Genomic DNA, 9,958 nt, shown 5'->3' with positions numbered 1-9,958 from the left:
CCCACATCAGTGACACGGAACGGAGCTAATGACTTTAGTGGAGGTGAAAACAAACTATGAGACATGATTCAGGGTGGCGATCATGGGTGGATGAAGGATAATGCATGGCAGTGGATGGGACACGGTTGACTCTTTCTGAACACATCTCTTGAACATATAACGACACTAATGTGATGGATCGGTAGCATTACCCCAAATACGGATGGTTTGGCGAGGACCATGGTGATGAGACCGGTGAATGAAACAACCCAACCCGATGTGGTACGGAGGACAAAGTGTCATGTTCAAGAGCGACTTGCTACCATCAAAGCTTTGAGGTTCTCCCCATTTTTTCCCCAGTGGAGTCGCCAATTTGTTGGGGGGAAAAGTATCTAATGCAGAATGCCTCTATCCCACTCTGAAGGTGATAGTACTCCAGCAACAACTGAATGCAAAGCTATTCAAAGTTTCTTCTTTATGAGATGAGAGAGGGAAGAAAAGGATGATCTACTAACCGTTATCTTGCGCTAATAGTCGATCCAGTCTTCACTCCTTGCCGCTTGCTCCTAGCTCCTTGCCCTTTCACCGGCCCAGCTACACACAGATCCTGTAAAAGCACAAGAAAAGGAAACTACAAGAAGCATACATCCATAATCGATTATAGGATTAGCATAAATCAAATATACAAGCATCTATTCATCATAAAGACACATGCATATAGAAGAACCTCAAATACTTTATTGATAATAGAAGTAAAGTTCTGAGAGAGTTACAACCACAATGGGCCCAATCCAGCAACACCTCCCAGCTGAAAGAAATCTCCTCTTCACCTCCTTCAAGAAAAACACCCAATAGCTCTATACACAAACCAACAGCACTTCCTTACTTGCACAAAATTCCCGCCTCCTAGACCTCATGAGAGAGCTCTATATATAGGGTTTTGGAGAAAGGATGAGTCATCTTGAGACTGGCCTGAAGCTGACTTGTGTCCTCTCCCACTTTAGTTAATCTTCAGTTCTTGAGTCCACTTGGAGAATCTTGCTTCCACTTGGAGATCAAGACCCTCTTACTCATCACTAGGCGAATTCCTTGACCCAAGTGTCAGTTTGGAAGCTTCCTGGGCAGTTGACACCTTGCAGAATGACTGTGCCGCTTGGCCAATCTCGCCCAGCGCAGGTAGCCTTCATTAGTTTTGACCTTCAGCACAGGTACAAGGAGGAGTAGTTCACATTCAGCGCAGATGCTCAGTGGAGCAGCTGACATGATCCAGAAATAGCCTGTTTTTGAGTGTTTTTGGGTGGAGAACTGATTTTCAGTGCTGTGGTTTGCAGACCTTGTTCCTCTAAGGGTAAGAACAACATGTTTAGGGACTTTGGATCCCTCAGATTATTGACATTTCATGCTCCATGCTGTTAGGCACAAAAATGTCTATAACAGAAAGTACTCCAAATGAATTGTTATTCTCTAGGAGTTTGATTTGGAATTCATCAAATCCAAATTTAAGAAGTCCCTAGTCTTCATTAAACTAATCTATGACATTCCCTCACCTGAAACTGAATCCACATTTGATGATTCTAGTCTGAATGAGTTATTATTTCTGATCGATTCATCTGATTTGTGGTATAGGGATATTATCATCTATCTCTAGACCCAGGCTTTCTAGCTTGATAGATCTCGGTCTAACCAGAGATGTATTCAATACTCGGCCAAAAATTATATTATAACTGGTGACATCCTTTATCGTCGAGGTATCGATACCATATTTCAAAGATGCCTCACTCACAAGGAGGTCGAGAGAGCTATAAACTAATGCCATGTTGGAGCATGTGGTGGGCATATGTCTAGTTATACCATTGCTCAAAAGATTTTGCATGCTGGTTACTTTTGACCTACGATGTTTCGTGATTTCATCTTGGCATCCAAAACTGCCACACATACCATATCTATGATCGTAAAACCTGTGCTCCTATTGGTCCTTTACATCTGTTATTGTCATTGGACCCTTCGAAAAATGAGGAATTGAATTTATGACATGTAACCCTCACTTAAGCGGGGGGCATGTCTACATCATTGTGGTAGTAGATTATTTTACCAAATGGCCCGAAGTGATGCCTACATATAATAACAACAATGAAAAAATTGCCATTTTTCTTTTTAATCATGTTATTGCTAGTGTACCACAAGCCATTGTTACAGACCATGGGAGATATTTATGAAATCACATGATGTTTGAGCTTACTGCCAAGTTGGGCATTCAACATGACATCTCAACTCCCTATTACTCACAGGCCAATAGACGAGTTGAAGCAATTAACAAATTTTTTCAAACTATGCTACAATGCATGATATGGATCCATAAATCAGATTGGCACCTCATCCTTTAGACAACATTGTGGGCATATCGAACCTCTGCCTAGAATGCCACTCGATTCACACCTTTTCAGTTGGTGTACGGTTCACAGGAAATCCTTCCCATTGAATGTGAAATTCCATCATTGAAACTTGTCGTCGATATTCTCCCAACCATTTCCGTAGAAGAAGAGAATCTCTTTCATCTAGCATGTTTAGATGAAACTCGACGAGGACCGCAATGGCAAATGAAGCCCATAAGAGATGTACCAAAGCAAAATATGACAAGAGTGTTAAATCTTGTGCCTTCTCGAAAGGTGATATAGTCCTTCTCTATGATCAAGAAGTGGATAAATTAGGATATGGGAAGTTCGAGTCCATGTGGCTAGGCTCGTACATAGTTAAACATGTTCTCATGAAAGGGGCTTACAAGCTTATTGATTCTGATGGAATTCCCTTAATGCAACTTAGAAATGGGTTGTACCTCAAAAAATACTATGCTTAAATCATTTTTGCATAGTCATCGTGTACATATTGTCTATAGATGTGTTGAATGTGTTTGCAGTGTGTTCGAAGTTTCCTATCGTCTCTGTTAATCGTGTATTACATTGGTTTGCAGATGTCGGCGTCCCTTCAATCATATGTTGGTTATGCTAATGGCACTAGTCGTAGTACTTGGAATCTTTCCTACGCGACGTGGGCTATCTATGCTCCAAGTGGCAAGCTAGTGAGTTTACAAGGGATTTGTATCGGTCACTCTATCAATAACATCGCCGAACATAACACAGTGATTGAGCTATTGTCTGATGCTATTTCTCGTGGCATCCACCGTATAGTAGTCAGACTTGAAATACAACTTGTATTAGTACATTTAACTAACGTTTATTCAGTAAGAAGTCCAACTATGCTTTGTATGTTTTTAAGGGTTCGCCTTCTGGAAAAACATTTTGATTTTATACAATATCAACACATTCCTAGAAGTCTAAACACATTAATTGATGTGCTGGAAAATCATGTTTTAGACAGACATTTGCGACATATGTAAATAAAAATTCAACCCACCTCATACATTGATTAAACAAGATAATATAGTAAATAAGAAATACCAATAAATAGATAACTGTATATAAAGTTTGGTTTTACAAAAATCTTGTCTCTGAGACACATATGGCCACATGGCCTATCACATCAACAATACATGTAGTCAAAATATGGCTCTACGGCCTCCTAGTAGACTAGTCCTAATTACATAGGCTACTTTGCCTAACAACTGAGTATCCGCTCTGGCAGCCCAATGGTGTAACATTGTAGTCTCATAGGAATTTGATTGGCCCTAGTCTCTGGTATGCCTTGGGTCAACCACTTGACATGACACTCAAACTCTGCAATAGTCTCAGCTACGTTGAGATCTTGCATCTTTTCTTGTGTCCCTGCAGCCACCTGTGGTGCAATCTGTGCAAGTAGTGGTTCTCTTCGTTGTTGTAGGTAGGATGAGCCTATTGGTTGAATTGGTCCAATATTTTCATGTAAAATCAAGAGTTAGTCTTCGATGCATGAAAATAAAGAAAAAATTGTAAAACTCAAAAATAAAAATACATTCAAAATGATTTTGTTTTACCTATGTCACCCCATTGCCTGCGTTTAGGTAGCACAAGCTCCGGGTCTCCGCGAAAATCTGCTTAGGCATATGGGTAATCATCAACGATTAGGAACTACATATGAAGCCATCAAAAGAAAACAAGAGTAAAACTCATGGAGGATGGACCCGCATGAAAATAATGAGATCCACCCATCACCTCAACTGTGGAGCCGTGGGATCTAGAAGGTCAAGTGAAATATACTAAGGATGCATCAATGTAATCCACTCTAAGACGAATATATCATTTTATAATATATGATTCTAAACTAGTTAATCCCATAGGCATAACTAGTGGATCTTAATGATGCCCTCATGGGTTTCAAATATTTACCATTGTCCCTTATTGTTACACATCGATTTGGGCACATCACTCCCATCATTCAGATCAGTACCATTTGGGCTCATCAAACCCTAATTCACTTGCTACATGCCCTAGACAAGTCACCACTTTGAATGCCTCTTTCCCTGAGAGTTTCTTGGCCTGAAGCTCTCCAGAATTGCCTCCATGAGGGACCAATGCAGCCTTGGTCAGGGGTAAGTGTGCTTCAGTGTAGGTAGGCCCATGTCAAGGTTCTTTTTAGAGCACTTAGGCTCACTTTGACCTGCGTTGGGCGAGTTTGAGCGAAATCATCATAGGGTTTTGGGAATATTCTTATCTTCTAGAGCCATCTAGAAGATTCCCATACTTATCATCTCCTATGAGCTCAAAATTGGATAGCGAATGAGTTAAGTAACCTCCTATCCTCTCATCCCTTCCTCCATGGAAACTAACTCTAAGTTTGGAAGGCCATTCAATACCCTCATTTATGACCAAACCTCCTCCATTTGCCTATAAATTGAGCACTCATCTAAGTGATCAGGGGCTAGACTTTGAGAATCTGTAAGAAGATACTGTTGGTGTGAGAATTGAGATTATAAGCAAGTATTGTTATGCTACCGGAGTGTTGTGCTATTGATGTGATGTTGGTTGGAACCCAAGCTGGAAGAGTGGTAATGGATCGGATTTCATGGTTGTAATTCTTCCTTCTACTTAATAAAGTTGTTTACACCTTTTTCCATATGCTTATATTGATATATGATGTTTATATGTGTGAATGTATGTTGGTATCAAATTATGATTGTTCATTTCACTTAAAAATCCTCTTTTGATAATCATTTTTGACCATCTAACCTTCATATTCCAGCTATAATCCTTAGAAACTAAATGATATGATTTCATTATCATTATTTTTAGCTTGAAATTAATTTTTGAAATTATTGTGTTAAAAATGACATTTTCCAGAAAATTACAAGAAGTTGTAACTTCTTGTAATTGCTCCACGGTTTGACATGTTGCATAACAGGTTAGCGAAATTGAAGATTGTGGGAATGAAGCTAAATGTACACGGATGGTGGATTACCTATCCACTTTTGAATTTGAATAAAAATAGGTTTCTGGTCAACGCTGGTCAAACCCAACCACTTCAACATAATTTCCAGATTTTCTGAACAAAATAATTTCTATTTCAAGAATTTTTGCATAAATGAAGGAACTGATCCAATTTCAAAATTTTGTTAGGATAATATGGATCAGGAATAGCTTCTTTTGTTACAGTATTTGTGATAAATAACCTAGGAGGAAAAACTATGTTTCTGCTAGATTTTGGACACATGAAAGTACAATTTATGCATTTTTAATTCCAGACTTAATACAAACTTCACTATCAAGTTTATGCCTTCAGATCCAATAGTCATATTCTTCTGAATTGATTTACAGTGTGCTTGTGAAGTGTTGAAGGGCCCTCATCACTATGCTGGTACACTCTGTCTTCAAGTTTCTTTACTAGTTGCATAGATAGATTTAAAATTCAGAGGTTATTTTATGTGCTGTAAGGAAGGTTATGTGATTGAAGTTGTTAATTGGAAAGGATTTTCATTCATTGTGAAAAGAGCCTTATAAAAGGACTCAACCAATACTAATCTTGAAGATTGATATATATGCTTGTTGTTGCATAATTTCGATATTTGCTTATTGGCTTTAATTTCAAAGATAGTTCATGGTTTGATTTCCAAGTGATTCAGATTTGTAATTGTTAAATTCAATTTGCAGTTAGATAAGTGATTCTTGTAAGGGATTCAACTGTCATTGGTTTGCAACGTTACTTATCTTATTTTTTGCTTGGATTAGTTAGGTGTTGAAATTGCTTTGAATTGTTATCATCCAAGGATTGGAAATGATTCTATTGAGCAAGATTATTGTAAGGGAATGATAGGATTTTTAACCAGTCATTAATACTTTGTTTTTGTTACCTAGGCAATCAGAATTTCATTATATTTGTTTTCATCTAAATTGATGCTTAAGTGTTTGAAAAGACAAGGAAGGACCTCTTGCAAGAGAGCATTGATAATTTCATTTCACTAGGCTATCCTTAGAACCTTAGATCCTTCTAGATCTATATACATTAGATGAGTGCCTCTAAGTGTATTTTTCCGGGTTGATAAAGGAATTAAGAGCTTAACTTAATTTAGTAAGTAAAGACCAAACATTTTGGCGTCGTTGACGGGGAGGTGCAACTAGAAATATTTAGAAAAAATCTAAAAAAAACACTTAAAATCAACAAAACAACAAAAACATTGATTTAAATTCAATTTCATGTCTATTTATGTCTAGGTTTAGGGATGAGAAAGGAAGATTCAAAAAGACCCCCCAACCAACAACTAAACCACCATTAGGAGTGTTAGCGCTTGAATCTGCCTCAGGCTGAGGAAGGAAAAACTCAAGGCAACATCAAACCACGCTCAGCCTCGTAGCTAGCCCTACGAGGACAGGAGAGGGCTCTCTCCGGGTCTATCTCGGCAAAAGGTTTTCAAAATGGTTGAGATGTCTCCAAATTAATACTGATTTTAGGCTAGTAAATTGATAGAAAGGGGTTTTTTTATTATAAATGATTGGGTTTTCTGGGCAGCGTGAGCAGAGATTTAATCAAAGGCATAGATTATTCCATAAGGCGAGGTAGGAGAAAAATTTAACAATTAAATTGAGATTAAACGGAATGGCAAGACTGTTGAGAGGTCGACAAGGGCATGTGTGAAGAATCCTTATCGAACAGAAGAAAACATTAAATATGAACACTTCCTTAAGACAGAGCAAATAAATTGAATTATGTCTTTCTCACTTAAAAGTATTCATTTAGAAATGATTATGAAATGAAATGGAAACATTACAAAGCAATATGAAACAGAAGAAAAAAACATATGCTAAATTTCCACACCACAAGAATCTTACAAATCAGAGCTGAGCCATTTAATTAATCTTTGTCATTCAACTGTACAATGAAATGCTTTGTTCTCCTCCACGCACCTCTCGGGAATTTTTTTTCCCCCCTCTTACTTTTACAAGTGATTTTTAATACATAAAAAAAAAACTATTTTAGGAGAAAACAGATCGACCCAAAACAAGGGCGTTGTTTCACCCGAAGTTACAAAAATAGAGCAGAGAACAACCTTCTCCTCGAAATTCTCTAATGACTAACCAAAAAGACTAAAAATTGGAGCGCAGACCCCATTTGTATTATTAACTGAAGTCATAAATAAGAATACGAATCCTATTCTTCTGCTGTGACAGATGTCTTTGTTTATTCTTGGCTTTAGTGTTTTGACTTTTCACCTTCCTTCGCCCTTTTATTATTACAAGGAGGAAATTTAACAACTTCGCTCGCAAGATATTATGAAGTGAAGGGCCAAGTGTCAAAGATGTGCGCCAAATTCTTCTCTCCTCCAAGGCTGCACTGCATGTAATATGGCACGCTCAATGGAATCATTATGTCCCATAGGGTCTTCACATCACATATCACTCTGGAAAATGGCTTTTGCAACACAAGTTCGATTTTCGGCTTCATGTTTATCAATTTACTACTGAATTCATGTACCAGAGATGGTTCATCCATGCCAATTAGTAGAGGAACAAATCCTGAAACCCATACTGAATAGTTGGATTTCATTGCACTAAAGATTCCATCGATGTCTCCACATTCGAATCCTCCCTCATAGGATTTCATCGTTTAAATACCTTGGGGAACCACATAGTAATATTAATCTTTCAAACAATCTTGTACTTGGACTTTTGATGGAGGCAAGACAGCCCATCATAGCAGAAACTGAATGACCTACGTACACACTGATCTACTTTTAACTCATCTAAAATGGCGAGGAGGTCATTCGCATAAGCAGAGAGTGAACCAGTATATCATTCGAAGTCAAAATGGTTGGGATTGACACCGCCAGAGAATATCATATTGAATACTATGACCCTGAAATCAAGCACCAGGTATGGAAAAATATATTTCCACATCGATTGGTCGCCTCCAAATCCATGTGAGAGAACTAATATCCGCTGACCACAGCCATAAACTTTCAGATTCAAAGCTTCAAACAGTTCATGAGATTCTAACTTCACCATTTTTGAAGGGCGGGGATTCAATTCCTTTTCACCTAGGTAGCTAAGCAGAGAAGTATATATAATCGAATTGCATGTAAGCTTTGGAGGCGATTAGACATGATCTGGTCGCATGAATACAAACAAAATTTGTGTTGGACTGAGTGCGTAGCGCGCTATCCCAGTGCGTAGCGCGCACCTCCAGCTCTGCTCCACAGTACTGAAAACTGATTTTCGCCCTTGTAATCTGCACTTTGACCTCTGCTTTGAAAATTGGTGAAAATGAAATGTCTCCCATGCTTTCCATTTCCAAATATACAGATAAAACCACTCATGGACTCACACCTCCAAATTCCTCTATGCAAGTCTGAATTCTCACACATTGCACAGTGCTTAGAATGGCCATGAGAGTTGGCCACTGATTCATACCCAAGCCAACCAACTAGTTTCCATAGCACAGATCTGATTCGAAGGCTGAACCTGATAAGTACAATTTCTCCTATTCTGTGAAACCAAATGACAAAGAGGAGAACTAAAACTTGAAACAGAGAACAAACTCTAGACCGTTCTAAACAAAATACCACATGATTTCGCCCATTCCATCCTTGCAATTAAAACTTCTCGTAGCACCTTAATATTGCATTGTTGTAAGCTTAACTCTACGCTATCTTGAAGTAGATCAATGAGTTTTTCTCCTTTTACTCGTTTCTAAATATATCTCAAATATTGAAATAAAATAACTCCTGATTCTTTGTCTGCTTGCAGGGATGGTGGCCTGTCTTGGCTCAGCACTTTTTCACATTATTACAAACTCTGTTTTCCAATTTCCTTTTTTAATTTGTTGACTTTGAATGAGGGCTTTTCTTTTTCCGCTTGCAGGGATAATTAATATTAAACTTTGACAAGGTGAACCAGCCTCTGCAACTGAGAAACTACATGGTGAAAAGATACATTCGATGATTTCTTCTTCAAAACAGTGTTTTGAAGAAGAAACAATTTCACACTATTGACAATAAAAACTTTCTGAACCTTCCTCTAGTCTGCAAATAAAACCTTGGACTCAAGACATAAAATGACTCTTCTTATCAAAATGGCATTTAATGACTGCCAGTGACGAGAAATGAACCTTGGTGAATTTGACTGCAGCGAGCTGACAAGACGGAGTCTAACAAGGAGTAGAACCATTAGAAAATATTGAGTACACAACACCAACTGGAAAAGTTATTGTGGAAAAATTTGAGGAAAAACAAAGATCGGGGCAAAGACTTACTCTCATTGAAAGACAAATCCTACTAGCTCATGAGGCAAAGAAAAGATATATACCTGAGACTTCTACAGTAGGGAAACAAAAAGAGAGTAGTACAAGAATCCAACAACCTATCTTTGAACAGATTGTCCCTCAATAACTAAAACAAGAATAAGAGATAGAAACCTTAGACAAGACAAAAATCTAATGGCTGAAGATGGAGGATCTAGAGGACCTACTGCAGAACAACTAAGAGAATATGAGAGACAAATGGAAGAAAGGAGAAGAAAGAGAGAAAATGAAGAAAAACAAGGAAATTATACTATGTTTG

At 38.0% G+C, this 9,958-nt stretch overlaps 1 pseudogene; it reads right to left on the bottom strand.

Moving 5' to 3' along the window:
* Positions 1-7,671: 7,671 nt before the first annotated feature.
* LOC149234825 (strigolactone esterase D14 pseudogene) lies at positions 7,672-8,405 on the bottom strand (annotated as a pseudogene).
* Positions 8,406-9,958: the final 1,553 nt, after the last annotated feature.

The sequence above is a fragment of the Pinus tabuliformis genome, chromosome 8, assembly GCF_031772625.1.
Source record: "Pinus tabuliformis cultivar Carrire ecotype Pingquan chromosome 8, CPIR1, whole genome shotgun sequence".
NCBI classification, from domain to species: domain Eukaryota; kingdom Viridiplantae; phylum Streptophyta; class Pinopsida; order Pinales; family Pinaceae; genus Pinus; species Pinus tabuliformis.
The sequence above is the reverse complement of the archived record's forward strand: the minus strand, read 5'-3'. Positions and strand labels throughout refer to the sequence as shown.